Consider the following 12,865-nt stretch of genomic DNA (forward strand, 5'->3'; position numbering starts at 1 on the left):
AAAACCGTGCTGTCATGTCCCACTCTGATTGGTTCATACCAGACAACACCATGCCCTATTTGGCCGTCTCCACATTCTTTTCTCATTCTTCTTCTTCTCCTGTTTTCTCTGCATCAAGGTCAGCACGATAGCGCTGTCTCTCTATGCTTAGGGAGAAGCCTGTCCCGTACATCCCGTGCCCCCGCAAGACGCTTACTACAACAGTTGTCCATTTTATTCATTCAAAAGGTCATGGTTAGAAATGTTGTAAACTACTTTTGATACAGATAGGATACACCTCTTAGAACTGATATTTCGAACAACCTCAGACAGACCTTGTACTTCAACTGGACTAGGCTACCAAAATTACTTATGCAACTGTTAGGGTTACAAGATTGTACTTAATGACATTTATTTTCACGTACAAATACAGAATCAATACATTTGTGCTGCTTTAGGCAATGGATTCCACATTTGTGTACTAAGAGACAGTTTTTTGCAGACCCTCTTTTCTGCTTGTCTTTCATTGAGACCAGGGCCACCTCTAAAGTACGTCTGCAGACCACAACTTCTCCCTCAGCTTTGTAAAGGAGAGAAAGTTAGGGTTACAATTAGGAGTAGATCTGAAAGTTTCATTCCTGGGCAGCACTCTCTCTATAATCTCTCCTATTAAGGACATTTGTGTTGGCTGATTGGCAGTCTGCTGCTTAGAGATGATCTAAGGTGATTTATTTCCCTTTAAAACTCTGGTGAAAGAGCCTTAACAAACATTCCTAAATGTATGACTCCTTTCATTGCAGTTCTTAGACTTGGAGTCAGTCCTGCATATTGAGAAGCTTCTTGCAAGGTAACAGTAAAGGGAAACGGCGTGAGATCTGCAGAGTGCGTAGCAGTGGTGTTACAGAAGTAGTACCATACAAACTGTGATCCTCCTTACCTACTGGGAGACTTCGAAAGCAGACCTCATTAAAATATCCAGAGGTATTTCAGAACTTAAATAACCTATTTGTCTTTACAAAAGGGTCACTCTTTCTTATTGCTGCTAGTACCAGTTAACTGAGATGTGAATGCTGTGCCTGGGCTGAGCCCACTGTAATCATTTCAAGAGGAGCACTCAGCAGTCATAACCTTATAACAAAGATTGGTCATTCTCACTGTCAACCTGTAGACTGGATTTTAAATCATTGTTTCTGAGAGAAAAGGCATTACATGCCATTATCATTTCCCCAAACCCTATACTTCTGCATGGCAAATAGCTGCCAAAACTACATTTTTAATATCAAATCAGAGATTAACTGGTCATGTTCTAGATAGAATACAACTGTGGAAAACTCTGATTTTATATATGGTCATAACAATACATTTGGCCAGAGAATACATCTTAATTTCAATTTATTTTTCCACGCTGAAATGCAATTGACATTTTACAATCTTTCCAGTGTAAATCATACTTTTTGAATTTCCAAGCTGATTAATTGGAAGTGGAAACAAAACTACAATTTCAGCATCTTTAAACTCACAATCCCTACAGTGCTGAGATAAAACTGCTGTTGTTTCCAATAAATCCTAACCAAAGTACAGCACCTAGCATCCACAACAGATCAGAGAGAGCATGAAATGAAAGAAGGGACAGGTAGATGGAAAAGTAATGGATGAGCATCCATTCATAGCCCCTGGCATCAGTGAACAAGTTTGCTAGCATTAGTGCACTAGTCTAATGTTTACATGATCTTATTATTAAACCCCCATTTAGTAACATTGTCAGAAAATGCATAAAATATAATATTGTATTTAAAAGATAATATGTTATTCAAACAAACTATTAAAGAAAATGGGATAGTTTTTGCTATGCCAAATGGTTCTTTGTCAAACTGACATGTGACACAGAAGACATTAGACGTTTTAGAGTTTTTAGCTATTATTATTTTCACCTGTTATGAAATAACATTCTCCCCTGCGATACTGCGCAATAATGTTGAAATTAAATTTTTCCAGAGTTAATGACTGCAGGTAAACATTCTTCTAGGAAAATACCTGTAACTGGCAGGGTGATAAATCTCATCGAAGTTTTTCCTGTAACTTCAGGGTAATAAAAAAAAACAAACAGAAAAATTACTGGAAGATCAGCCACAACTGTTTAAAATTCTGCACATTATTCAGTATGCTTTCTCCTTATGTGTATACTTTCCTTAGGGATATTGGGAATTAGCATTTCAACTGGTATGGAAAAAAAATTGGACACTTTCTTCTCTCTTATGTTTATGATTATTTATACAAGGATAAGGGAAGGGGCTAAATAAGGTTAATTCTGCTCGCTTTCCATATTGCAGGTACATTAGTCCTTAAAACATAATACCATCTTGTAATGTAAATCAGTTATTGTCACTCCAAACTTGGCTACTTCACAGTTGACAGTATCTTGTTCCTATTTTTTAATGCTGAAAACTCATTTTACCAATTCTTTTATGAGAACAAAAGAAAAAAAATTGATAATTATTACTTCATGGAAAGACTGTAAATCATCTTCATTTAATGATTCATTAGGAAGACTGACTGTGAATTCTGAAAATAAAATATTTTTTAAAATAAGGATTATAATTTACAAATATGCTTTCTTCTAGACTCCAGGGTAGTTGTAGCCATAACTTTGGAAATCACCTTCAGTAGTATAAAAGCGCGTCAATTCTGGTTTATTTCTATAACAATGCATCACACAAACAGCACTGTACATGGTTCCACTTCTTTTCCTGTATGGTATGTTATTCGCTTTGATAGTACACTTGTCTTCAGTTTTGCAAATTTGTTTCTGAAATCTGTTCACTTACACTATTGCCTATGAAGTAGGGCACCATTATTTATTTCCTTTAAGAATATGCTATTTATCTCTGTCTTTTTCAAATGGATTATGTTGTTTTAACAGCTGACAGAGTTCAAAAGGAAGATACCTTAAACGTATCCCTGTATTACTGCATTAATATGCTATACTGTTACTTATTTTCTCTCCTATAAATACTTGTCTGGTTCATTTTCAGATGAATTATTTTTGTTGACACTACACATTCAGGCTCTGTTCAAGTGTGACATATGCTCTCAGTGATTTTTCAGTTCACATTTAAAATTAAGCCAGGATTTAAGAATTAAATTTAAAAAAATGAATGTTTTTTTTTTTTTACTTTGTTTTTTTACTGTAAAGTTCTGTATTCTGCAGTGACTGTGCTTCTGGGCTCCTATACAAACACCTCAGTTTAGATTATTGCTGAGCAGCTCAATGCCTACTTGAAAGTAAACGTGTTTCTAGCCAGATCTCCCTGAGGAAGGATGCCTGACATGCCTTGGTTTGGTAGTATCCTGAAAGATGCTTTCAGGGCCCAGCATCAGCTTTTCTGTAAAAGCTAGAGATGCCTGTGGATTTCTCTTAAGGTCAAGAGCAAGTACTGGTATTCTTTTTTTCCACACGTACATCTCTTATTTAACTGCTTACCCATGATGCAGGGATACAATCTGCAGAGATGAATTCAAGTTTTGTTGGCTGAAAGAAAAGGAAGCCCTGGGCTCCAGCCTCTGCTCTCTGCACTGTTTATATGTAGCTTACAGTATCTTTTCTATGTGTGTAACAAACAACAGTCTCAGAGCAGAGATGTCAAATCAAGTCTGCTGCGTAACCAGAACGTTGCTCTCTATTAAGCACGTTGAAAGAGTTCTGCATAATACATAATCCTATGTATTATTATATTATTATTATCATTCTGTATGACACAAAATCATAGAATCATAGAATCCTCAGAGTTGGAAGGGACCTTTAAAGATCATCTGGTCCAATTCCCCAGCAGTGAACAGGACCATCCACAGCTAGATCAGGTGACTCAGAAATAATCAGTGAACAGTCCTTGGAGTCCTTCAGTCCTTGGAAAGGACTAAAGGAACTGCTAAAGGAACTTTCTTCCTTTATTCTAATTAAATTTGTAGCATTTACTTTGAAGATACTTTGAAAAAAAACATTTATAGCTTCATCCAAATCTTGTTGCAGTTGATGGAAAGTCTCCTGCTGAGTTCAGTAGGCTTTGGATCAAGTGCTTAGTGTCCTCAGAAACTATTTATCCAGCCCAAAAGAGCCCCTCATTTCCCTTGAGATTATTTTAATTAACTAACACAAATGTCAAAAAATATATTTTGTTTTTTTTTCCACCTGTAAGATGAAAATGTAGAGTTCTATTTGTAGAAAAATATGATATCCACTCATTTAAAGAATATGTGTGTGTATGTATATATGAAGGGGGGGCAATATTTTGCACTATCTTTGTAACTTCTTATCTATCAATAAAGGCAATGGTTAGGAGACTTTTAAATGCACTAAATAAGCAATTAAATGTTTAAATAATGCATCTAATCCTATCATTTTTGCCACTGAAAAACACATTTACTCACATAGGTAATAGCCCTAGACTGCGTATTGCTGAATTAAAAGCAAAAATTAAAAGTGCAATTTAATGACTGCCAGTTTGAAGATTTATACAAAGTGTCACATTCTGTCATTTCAGTACAAATTTCCCTCAGCATTTCCTGGTTTCTTTTCAGGTTTTGTTCTTTTTTTTAATTCAAAACCAGAATCAAGGTTCTGTCAAGTGGCTGCAGAGCAGCCTGTTCAATAGCTACTCTGTTAAGCTAGGTGGCTTTGCAAACAGCTCACACTGTTACTCATTTATTACTCTGGGTACCTAATTTTCATTACATTATTTCCCAGGCTATTTACCAATGTTCTAACAATATTAAAAAGGTGTTTGTTTTTATCATTCACGTTGACATCATTAAAACAAAATTTCCCCAGTGCATTTTGGTTCACACTGTAAAAAACTGATTCATTAACTAAGCATCTTTTTAAAGGAGTACCTTTCCTTGTCTGTAATGAAAATTCACTCAGTACAGAGTAGAATTCTAAATATATTCTTTTTTTATAATAATGCTATTTTCTACTTAGATATATGTCTGTGTGCGCAGCTGTGCATGTGCATATATATGTATATATAAATGCATTTAATGCTTGTATGGCTTATTTACTTTGTTTAACCTGCTCCTCTTGAACCTAATGAGGTTTAACAAGAGCACATGCAGTCTTTCACCTGGGGTGGAATAACCACACTCATCAGTACAGGTTAGGGGATGACCTGATGGAGAGGAGCTCTACAGAGAAGGACCTGGGTGTTCTGGTGGACAAGAGGTTGGTCATGAGCCAGCAGTGTGCCCTTGTGGCCAAGAAGGTCAATGGTCTCCTGGGGTGCATGAAAAAGAGTGTGGCCAGCAGATCAAGGGAGGTGATCCTCCCCATCTACTCTGCCTTGGTGAGGCCACATTTAGACTACAGAGGGGATTATAATAAGGAGGAGAATCAATTTTTTACAAGGGTAATCAGTGATAGGACAAGGGAGCATGGTTTTAAGCTCAAGAAGTGAAGATTTAGATTGGATGCTAGGGGGAAGTCCTTTACAGAAAGAGCGATGAGGTGCTGGAACAGGGCTCCCTAGAAAAATTGTGGGTGCTCCATCCCTGGAGGTATTCCAGACAGGGTTGGATGGGATCCTGGACAACCTGGTATAGTACTACATCTGGAGGTTGGTGTCCCTGCCTGGGGCAGGGCCTTGGGGTCCCTTCCAACCCAATCCATTCTGTGATTCTATGGTTCTATGAAAGGCCGAGTAATCTGAGTCGGTTCAGCCTGGGGAAAAGAGGACTGAGGGGGGAACACATAAATATTTATCAATATTCTGGGGGTCTTGGTGGACAAGAAGCTGGACATAAGCCAGCAGCATGTGCTTGCCGCCCAGAAGGCCAACTATATCCCGGGCTGCATTTAAAAAGGGGTGGCCAGCAGGGAGAAGGAGGTGATTGTCCCCCTTTAAGCTGATCTTGTGAGGCCTCATCTGGAGTACTGCGTCCAGGCCTGAGGCCCCCAGCACAAGAAAGACACAGAGCTCTTGTATTGGGTCCACAGAAGGGCCACTAAGATGGTCAGAGGGCTTAAACACCTCTCCTATGAAGAAAGGTTGAGGGACTGGGATTGTTTAGCTTGGAGAAGAGAAGGCTCTGGGGAGACCTCATTGTGCCCTTCCAGTATCCTTGAAGGGAGCATATAAACAGAAGCAGGAAAGACTGTTTACATAGGTCGATAGTAATAGGACAAGGGGGGGGATGGTTTTCAACATGCTGCTCTAGGCAGCCTGGTCTAGTGGTTGGCAAACCTGCCCATGGCAGGGGGGTTGAAACTAGATGATCCTTGAGGTCCTTTTCAACCCCAGCCATTCTATGATTCTATGATCTCAAGGGAGGTGGGAGGCGAATGGATTAGGCCAGGCTCTTCTTGATGGTGTGTAGTGATAGCACAAGGAGTAATGGTCTAAAATTTGTACATAGGAAGTTCCGTACTAACATGCAGAAGAACTTCGGTAAGGGTGATGGAGCACTGGAACAGGTTACCCAGAGAGGATGTGGGGTCTCCTCCTACGGAGATATTCAAGACCCATCTGGACAGCTAGCTGTGCCACCTGTCGTAGAGTTACTGCTTGAGCAAAGGAGTTGGACTCAATGATTTCTTGAGGTCTTTTCTAGCCTGTGTTTCTGTGATTTCCTCATTTCCCTTTGCCTGCAGTCACCCTCCGTCCCCAAGCGCACTTCAGCAACCGCCAGCTAGAATGAAAGCCGGTAACTGGCGGCCGACTGTATCATGTTCCTCCTTCTGGTTTACGAGTTGTGTCTCTCTGGCACCGAGGGCCCCTTCTGACAGAGTGGCTGTCCCTGTGCTCAGAGGCAGTCCTTCTCTGGTGGCCGCAGTGTACCATGGCCCTTGCTCAGCTTCAGGCAGTGTCCCTGTACAGCTCTTAAATAGACTTGGGCAGGAAGGTTCTGTGCTGCAGAACACTGTGGAAAGCCTTCTGTATTGTGGTGGGGTTGTCCCCTGCTGCTGTTCCCCTCTAGCATTACAGTGCAATTTTGTTTGGATCATGACAAAAGTTGTGGGGCTAATCATTCTCCTGGTACAGGGCAGCCTCCAGCACCCACAGACAGCGAGCATTGCTTACTGGCCTCTCTCCTGGTATGACAGCACTGCCTGCCTACTACTACTACTGCTAAGACCTTCCTTTCGCCTTGGAAAAGGGATTGCCTCTGCCAAATCCATCCTACGCAACTAGCATATGGTTTTTGCGATTTCTTTTTCGTACAATCTCAGAATCATAGAGGTTGGAAAAGACCTCTGGAGATCACTGAGACCAACTCCCCTGCTAAAAGCAATTCCCTACAGGAGGCTGAGCAGAAAAGTGTCCTGGATCACCCCCCTCAAGTTGCTGGCCACAATCTTTTTAACATGCCCCGGGATACCATTGGCCTTCTTGGCCGCAAGGGCACACTGCAGGCTCACGGCCAGCCTGCTGTCCATCGGGACACCCAGGTCCTTCTCTGCAGAGCTCCTATCCTGCAGGTCAGCCCCTAGCGCAAAAAATATGCAGCTGTGCTTTCTGTTTTGCTACGGGAATTTGAGAATAAGTTTCAAGACTGCCAAAACTTCATCCACTTCTTTGTTTCTTTGCAGCTCCATTTTCCGATGACATAAATACTGGGTGATACATAAATTACTGGGTGTTGCCTTTCGCAGGCAACCGTGATGTTCGTTGCTTAGGGGAGCCTGCGGCTTGGCCATATACCGAGGTGACACCAATATGATGATCGGTAAAATGGCCCCTATTCACTACTAAAACACAGCTTATATTACATTTTTACCTACAAAACCGTGCTGTCATGTCCCACTCTGATTGGTTCATACCAGACAACACCGTGCCCTATTTGGCCGTCTCCACATTCTTTTCTCATTCTTCTTCTTCTCCTGTTTTCTCTGCATCAAGGTCAGCACGATAGCGCTGTCTCTCTATGCTTAGGGAGAGGCCTGTCCCGTACATCCCGTGCCCCCGCAAGACGCTTACTACAACATCTCCCCCTCCCTAAGCTAAATACTACTTACACACACGCCTAACCCGTACATCGCGAAGCAACGCAAAACGCCTAATCCTAAATATATTTCAGCACACTATTCCTACTACTTTCTACAATTCTTAAGCAAACATCAGAGCAACAGGGAATCCTTTCCCGTGCTCGGCCAAGCCTTGCCCCGTTACAGCATGAACACAATAACCTAAATCCTTCTACAACTTTTCACGCAGTCTATGATACTCAATCTGATAGTCAAAAGTCTTTTCCATAATTTGCTGAAGGCAGTTCTACAAGCATCCTGCAAAGCGTGGAAGACAGATTAGAATACACACAAAGATTGCAAACCCTATCGCAAAAACCTTAAGTGGTTGCTTTAACCATGAACCCGTTCCCCCAAACAGTCCATCCAGCCAGTTCTCAAAGGGATCACGCTCTTCTTTAATCTTCTGCAGATGTTATTGCGTCCACTGTAGTTGTTTGCAACACGCTGTAATCGCCAGGGACACCATAAACATCAGCAACATCGGAAGTGTCAGCGTTGCAGGTGTAGTGCTCCTCTTGATGAATGCTTCTTGATCCCATCGTCTGTCCCTCAGTTGTTCTGGAGTTGGCTTCGGTTTGCCAACGAAGAATTTCTGTAGAAAACTCGCACCTAGACTCAGTTTTTGCAGATATGTTACTTATATCTGGTATTACTTTTCGCGATGGTACCCACAGAGTTTTTCCCAGATTCATGATGTTTAACTGCCACATACCCGACGACTGATACCCTTTAGTAAGCCCTTCCTGTGATCAGGAGGCCCTGACTGGCCTCCCCCACAGGGGCACTGTGCTCTAACATGGCCATACTGGCCGTATCGGAAACACAGCCCTTGCTGCTGCAGCAATCTTTGCTGCCGCAAGCCAACAGCTACGACAATAGCTGTGGCTAGCCCTTCATTAGTTAAATGAGCCACCTTGAGCTTATCTAAGACATACTGAATAACTTCTCCCGAGGTATTAAGCGTACTTGGGCCGGCTCGCAGCAATGCCTTAACATTGTCATGCGATTTCTGTTGCAGGCAGTCAATGATCACTGGCCCTTGGGCTGGTTCCAGGAGATCAGACCCCTCTGCAGCAGCTAAAAGCCTGTCTGCAAAGCTTTGAAAGGATTCATTCGCGCCCTGGGTAATATCTGTGCACGGAGCAGGTGGTTCGGCCTTATGCACAAGTTTATTAAACGCTTCCACCACTGCATCTGTGGCTGCTATTAGCTCCCCTGGCCTCAGTCTCGCTAGCTGGCCCTGGGGCAAAGCCACTCCCACAGCCTTCCCTGAAAGCCGCTGGATGCCGGTCCCATGCAGGGAGCAGCCCGGGCCGACCACTGCCGCCCCGGCACGGCCCCCCAACTCGGCCATCCAGTCTGTCTCCTATAACGTATATTGAACCAGCCTGAGCACCATACGCATTAAGTTTGTGATGTCACGGGGGAAGAGAGGCCCCAGTGCAGCCAAAGTTTGTAGTGCATTTAATGTCAGAGGCGATTTCAGGCCTCTTTTATCCATAAATTCCACCAGGCGCGTAACACCCCCGGGGTCAGGCGGCACCCATTCGGGACCACGATCACTCACAGTCACCCGGAATGCCTCTGGAACTATACCCTTCCCCAGAGCCTCCGATCTAATCCCATTCCAGTCCGTCATTTGATCCTTCCCCCTGCACTCAAAGCCAGTCCCTTCTTTCTCCTCTACACTATCACTCCTGGGAGAGACCAGAGACGGTAGGCTCTGCCCCCTGTCCGCATTGGACGGACCTTTCGTCTGGTCCCACCCCATGTGGGCACTAAGTTGATCCTGCCCATGTAGATCACAGCTTCCTCCGCCCCCTTGAGTCAGGTAACACTGACGTAATTCTGATAAAGGATACAACGTTCCGCCTGAGGGGTTCGGATACGGGGGAGGGGGACGAGACAACGGCCTTTCACTCTCTTGTTGTTTGTCTTCTTTTGAACTGAGCGCGGTCGGCTCAGCCGGCGCCATCTCGCCAACGGTCATTGGCGGCTCCGTCTCCTCTCGGCCCCTGCAAGAAACTGCTCCCGAACCCCCATCGGACCCGACCGGGTCCCATGTCTCGCCTCCTCCGCTAAGACCCAAAAGGTATCGAGCCTCCGCCAATACCTTTCCCTCAACTCTGGCCGCTTTCAACGCCCCCAGTATCAGACCCCAAGTTTTTAACTCCGCTGTTATCTGAGTGACCATTGCTCGTTGGGATAAGGCAGCGGTAATCGAATCCCAATTATTGTGGTCACAAATATCGTGGGGCGATGTTAATAGCCCCTCCCTCTCAAGCAACGAGAGGACCGCAGCAATCTCCTTCTGAGAAGGAGCATGCTTCCCGTGATAAATCTTACACGCGTGAACGATCACCTTTATGACGGTTTCCATGTCGCCTCCGATCCTCCTCCCAGTTGAGACCAGGATCCCAGGCTCTTCTCCGGTGTGATCCCGGAGGCTATATTCGTCGCTCGTCTGCGACATCCACCGACAGAGGGGTGACTGCAGATTCCCTCTGTCCCCGGGCTCGGCCCCCGGCTTCCACCGCCCAGCAAGTGCTAACGCCCCGCGGTGGGCTCCTGCCCCGTCAAGCAGACAGCCGACTCGTTCCCCTAAGCATCACGTCGGGGGTCACCACTTGTTGCCTTTCGCAGGCAACCGTGATGTTCGTTGCTTAGGGGAGCCTGCGGCTTGGCCAAATACCGAGGTGACACCAATATGATGATCGGTAAAATGGCCCCTATTCACTACTAAAACACAGCTTATATTACATTTTTACCTACAAAACCGTGCTGTCATGTCCCACTCTGATTGGTTCATACCAGACAACACCGTGCCCTATTTGGCCGTCTCCACATTCTTTTCTCATTCTTCTTCTTCTCCTGTTTTCTCTGCATCAAGGTCAGCACGATAGCGCTGTCTCTCTATGCTTAGGGAGAGGCCTGTCCCATACATCCCGTGCCCCCGCAAGACGCTTACTACAACACTGGGTGATTTTCAAATGGAACATGTAGAGCTGCAATCTAAAGTCTGTTCTCTTTACTAAACAGTAAAAAAAATAAAATAAAATAAAATAAAATAAAATAAGTTTTGTTACTTATTATATTATCTGATGCATTTTGTGAGGGCTGCTCTGAAAGTAATGCCTCTCATTGTATGGTGTTGGCCCATGACGTCAGAGGCGGATGTTGGTGGTGTGGCAGTAGGGGCCGAACCTTCCCACCGGTATTCCATGACATTATTGCCGTGTGACAGATGGCAGCAGAGGGGCAGTCTGACACAATGGGTCTGACGTGGAAGTGCACGTGAAGCAGAGGTGTGTCACTGAACTCCTCCGTGTGGAAAAAATGTCACCCACTGACATTCATCGACGCACACGGAGCATTGAAGAAGACCAAGCAGTGGATGTGAGCACGGTGAGGCGGTAGGCAGTGGCAATAGCAACAGTAGGTCACCTCCGCTGGTGCAGATTGTTACAAGCACGGTACGCAGGCTCTTCTTCATCACTGGTGAAAAGGCATAGCTCATGGTGGGGACAGTTTTGTAGCTGAGAATGTGAAGAGGTTTCAAGAGGGGTTACAGCTTGACTGTGTGGAACCATTTCCAAAGTGAGTTGAAGCAGGATTTCTTTCCAAAAGTCTGGCAACCTGTATCTGGATGGCATAGATGTTGGCATTAAGGGGCTGCATGGCCCTGGGCAGCTGGGAGCAAGTCTGAGCCTTGCTGCCACTGGGCGCACGCACTCACACAAACAGGTGTGCACATGTGCATGCACACACACACACACACAACTGCCCTGGTAATAGAAGATACAGAGAAGGCGGTAACTACCCTAGGTAACTATAGACTGATCAGCCTCACCTCCATCCCTGGAAAGGTGATGGAAAAACTTATCCTTGGCACTGCCTCTAGGCATTTCAAGGATAAGAGGGTCGTTAGAGGCAGTCAACATGGCTTCACCAAGGGAAAGTCATGCTTGACCAACTTGATAGCTTTTTATGAAGAGGTAACCAGGTGGGTAGATGATGGTAAAGCAGTGGATGTGGTCTATCTTGATTTTAGTGGAGCATTTGACACCGTCTCCCACAGCATCCTCCCAGCTAAACTGAGGAAGCGTGGTCTGGATGATTGAGCAGTGAGGTGGACTGTGAACCAGCTGAAGGAAAGAAGCCAGACAGTTGTGGTCAGTGGGACAGAGTGAGTCTAGCTGGAGACTTGTATCTAGTGGAGTTCCTCACGGGTTGGTACTGGGACCAGTACTATTCAATATATTCATCAGTGATTTGGATGAGGGAGTAGAGTGCACTGTTAGCAAGCTTGCTGATGACACAAAACTGGGAGGAGTGGCTGACACACTAGGAGGCTGTGCTGCCACCCAGAGAGACCTAGACAGGCTGGAGAGTTGGGCGGGGGAGAAATTTGATGAAATATAACAAGGGCAAGTGTAGAGGCTTAGGGTGGACAAGAACAACCCCAGGTACCAGTATAGGTTGGGGACTGACCTGTTGGAGAGCAGTGTATGGGACCTGGGGTCCTGATGAACAGCAAGGTGACCATGAGCCAGCACTACGCCCTTGTGGCCAAGAAGGCCAATGGCATCCTGGGGCATACTAGAAGGGGCATGGTTAGTAGGTCAAAAGAGGTTCTCCTCCCCCTCTACTCTGTCCTGGTGAGAACGCATCTGAAATAATGTGTCCGGTTCTGGGCCCTTCTGTTCAAGAAGGGCAGGGAACTGCTTGAGAGAGTCCAGCAGAGGGACACAAAGATGATGAAGGGGCTGGAGCATCTCCCTTACAAGGAAAGGTGGAGGGAGCTGGGTGTCTTTAGCTTGGAGAAGATGAGACTGAGAGTTGGCCTCGTTAACGTTTATAAATATGTCA

The sequence above is a fragment of the Gallus gallus genome, chromosome 1, assembly GCF_016699485.2.
Source record: "Gallus gallus isolate bGalGal1 chromosome 1, bGalGal1.mat.broiler.GRCg7b, whole genome shotgun sequence".
In the NCBI taxonomy this organism is placed as follows: Eukaryota; Metazoa; Chordata; class Aves; order Galliformes; family Phasianidae; genus Gallus; species Gallus gallus.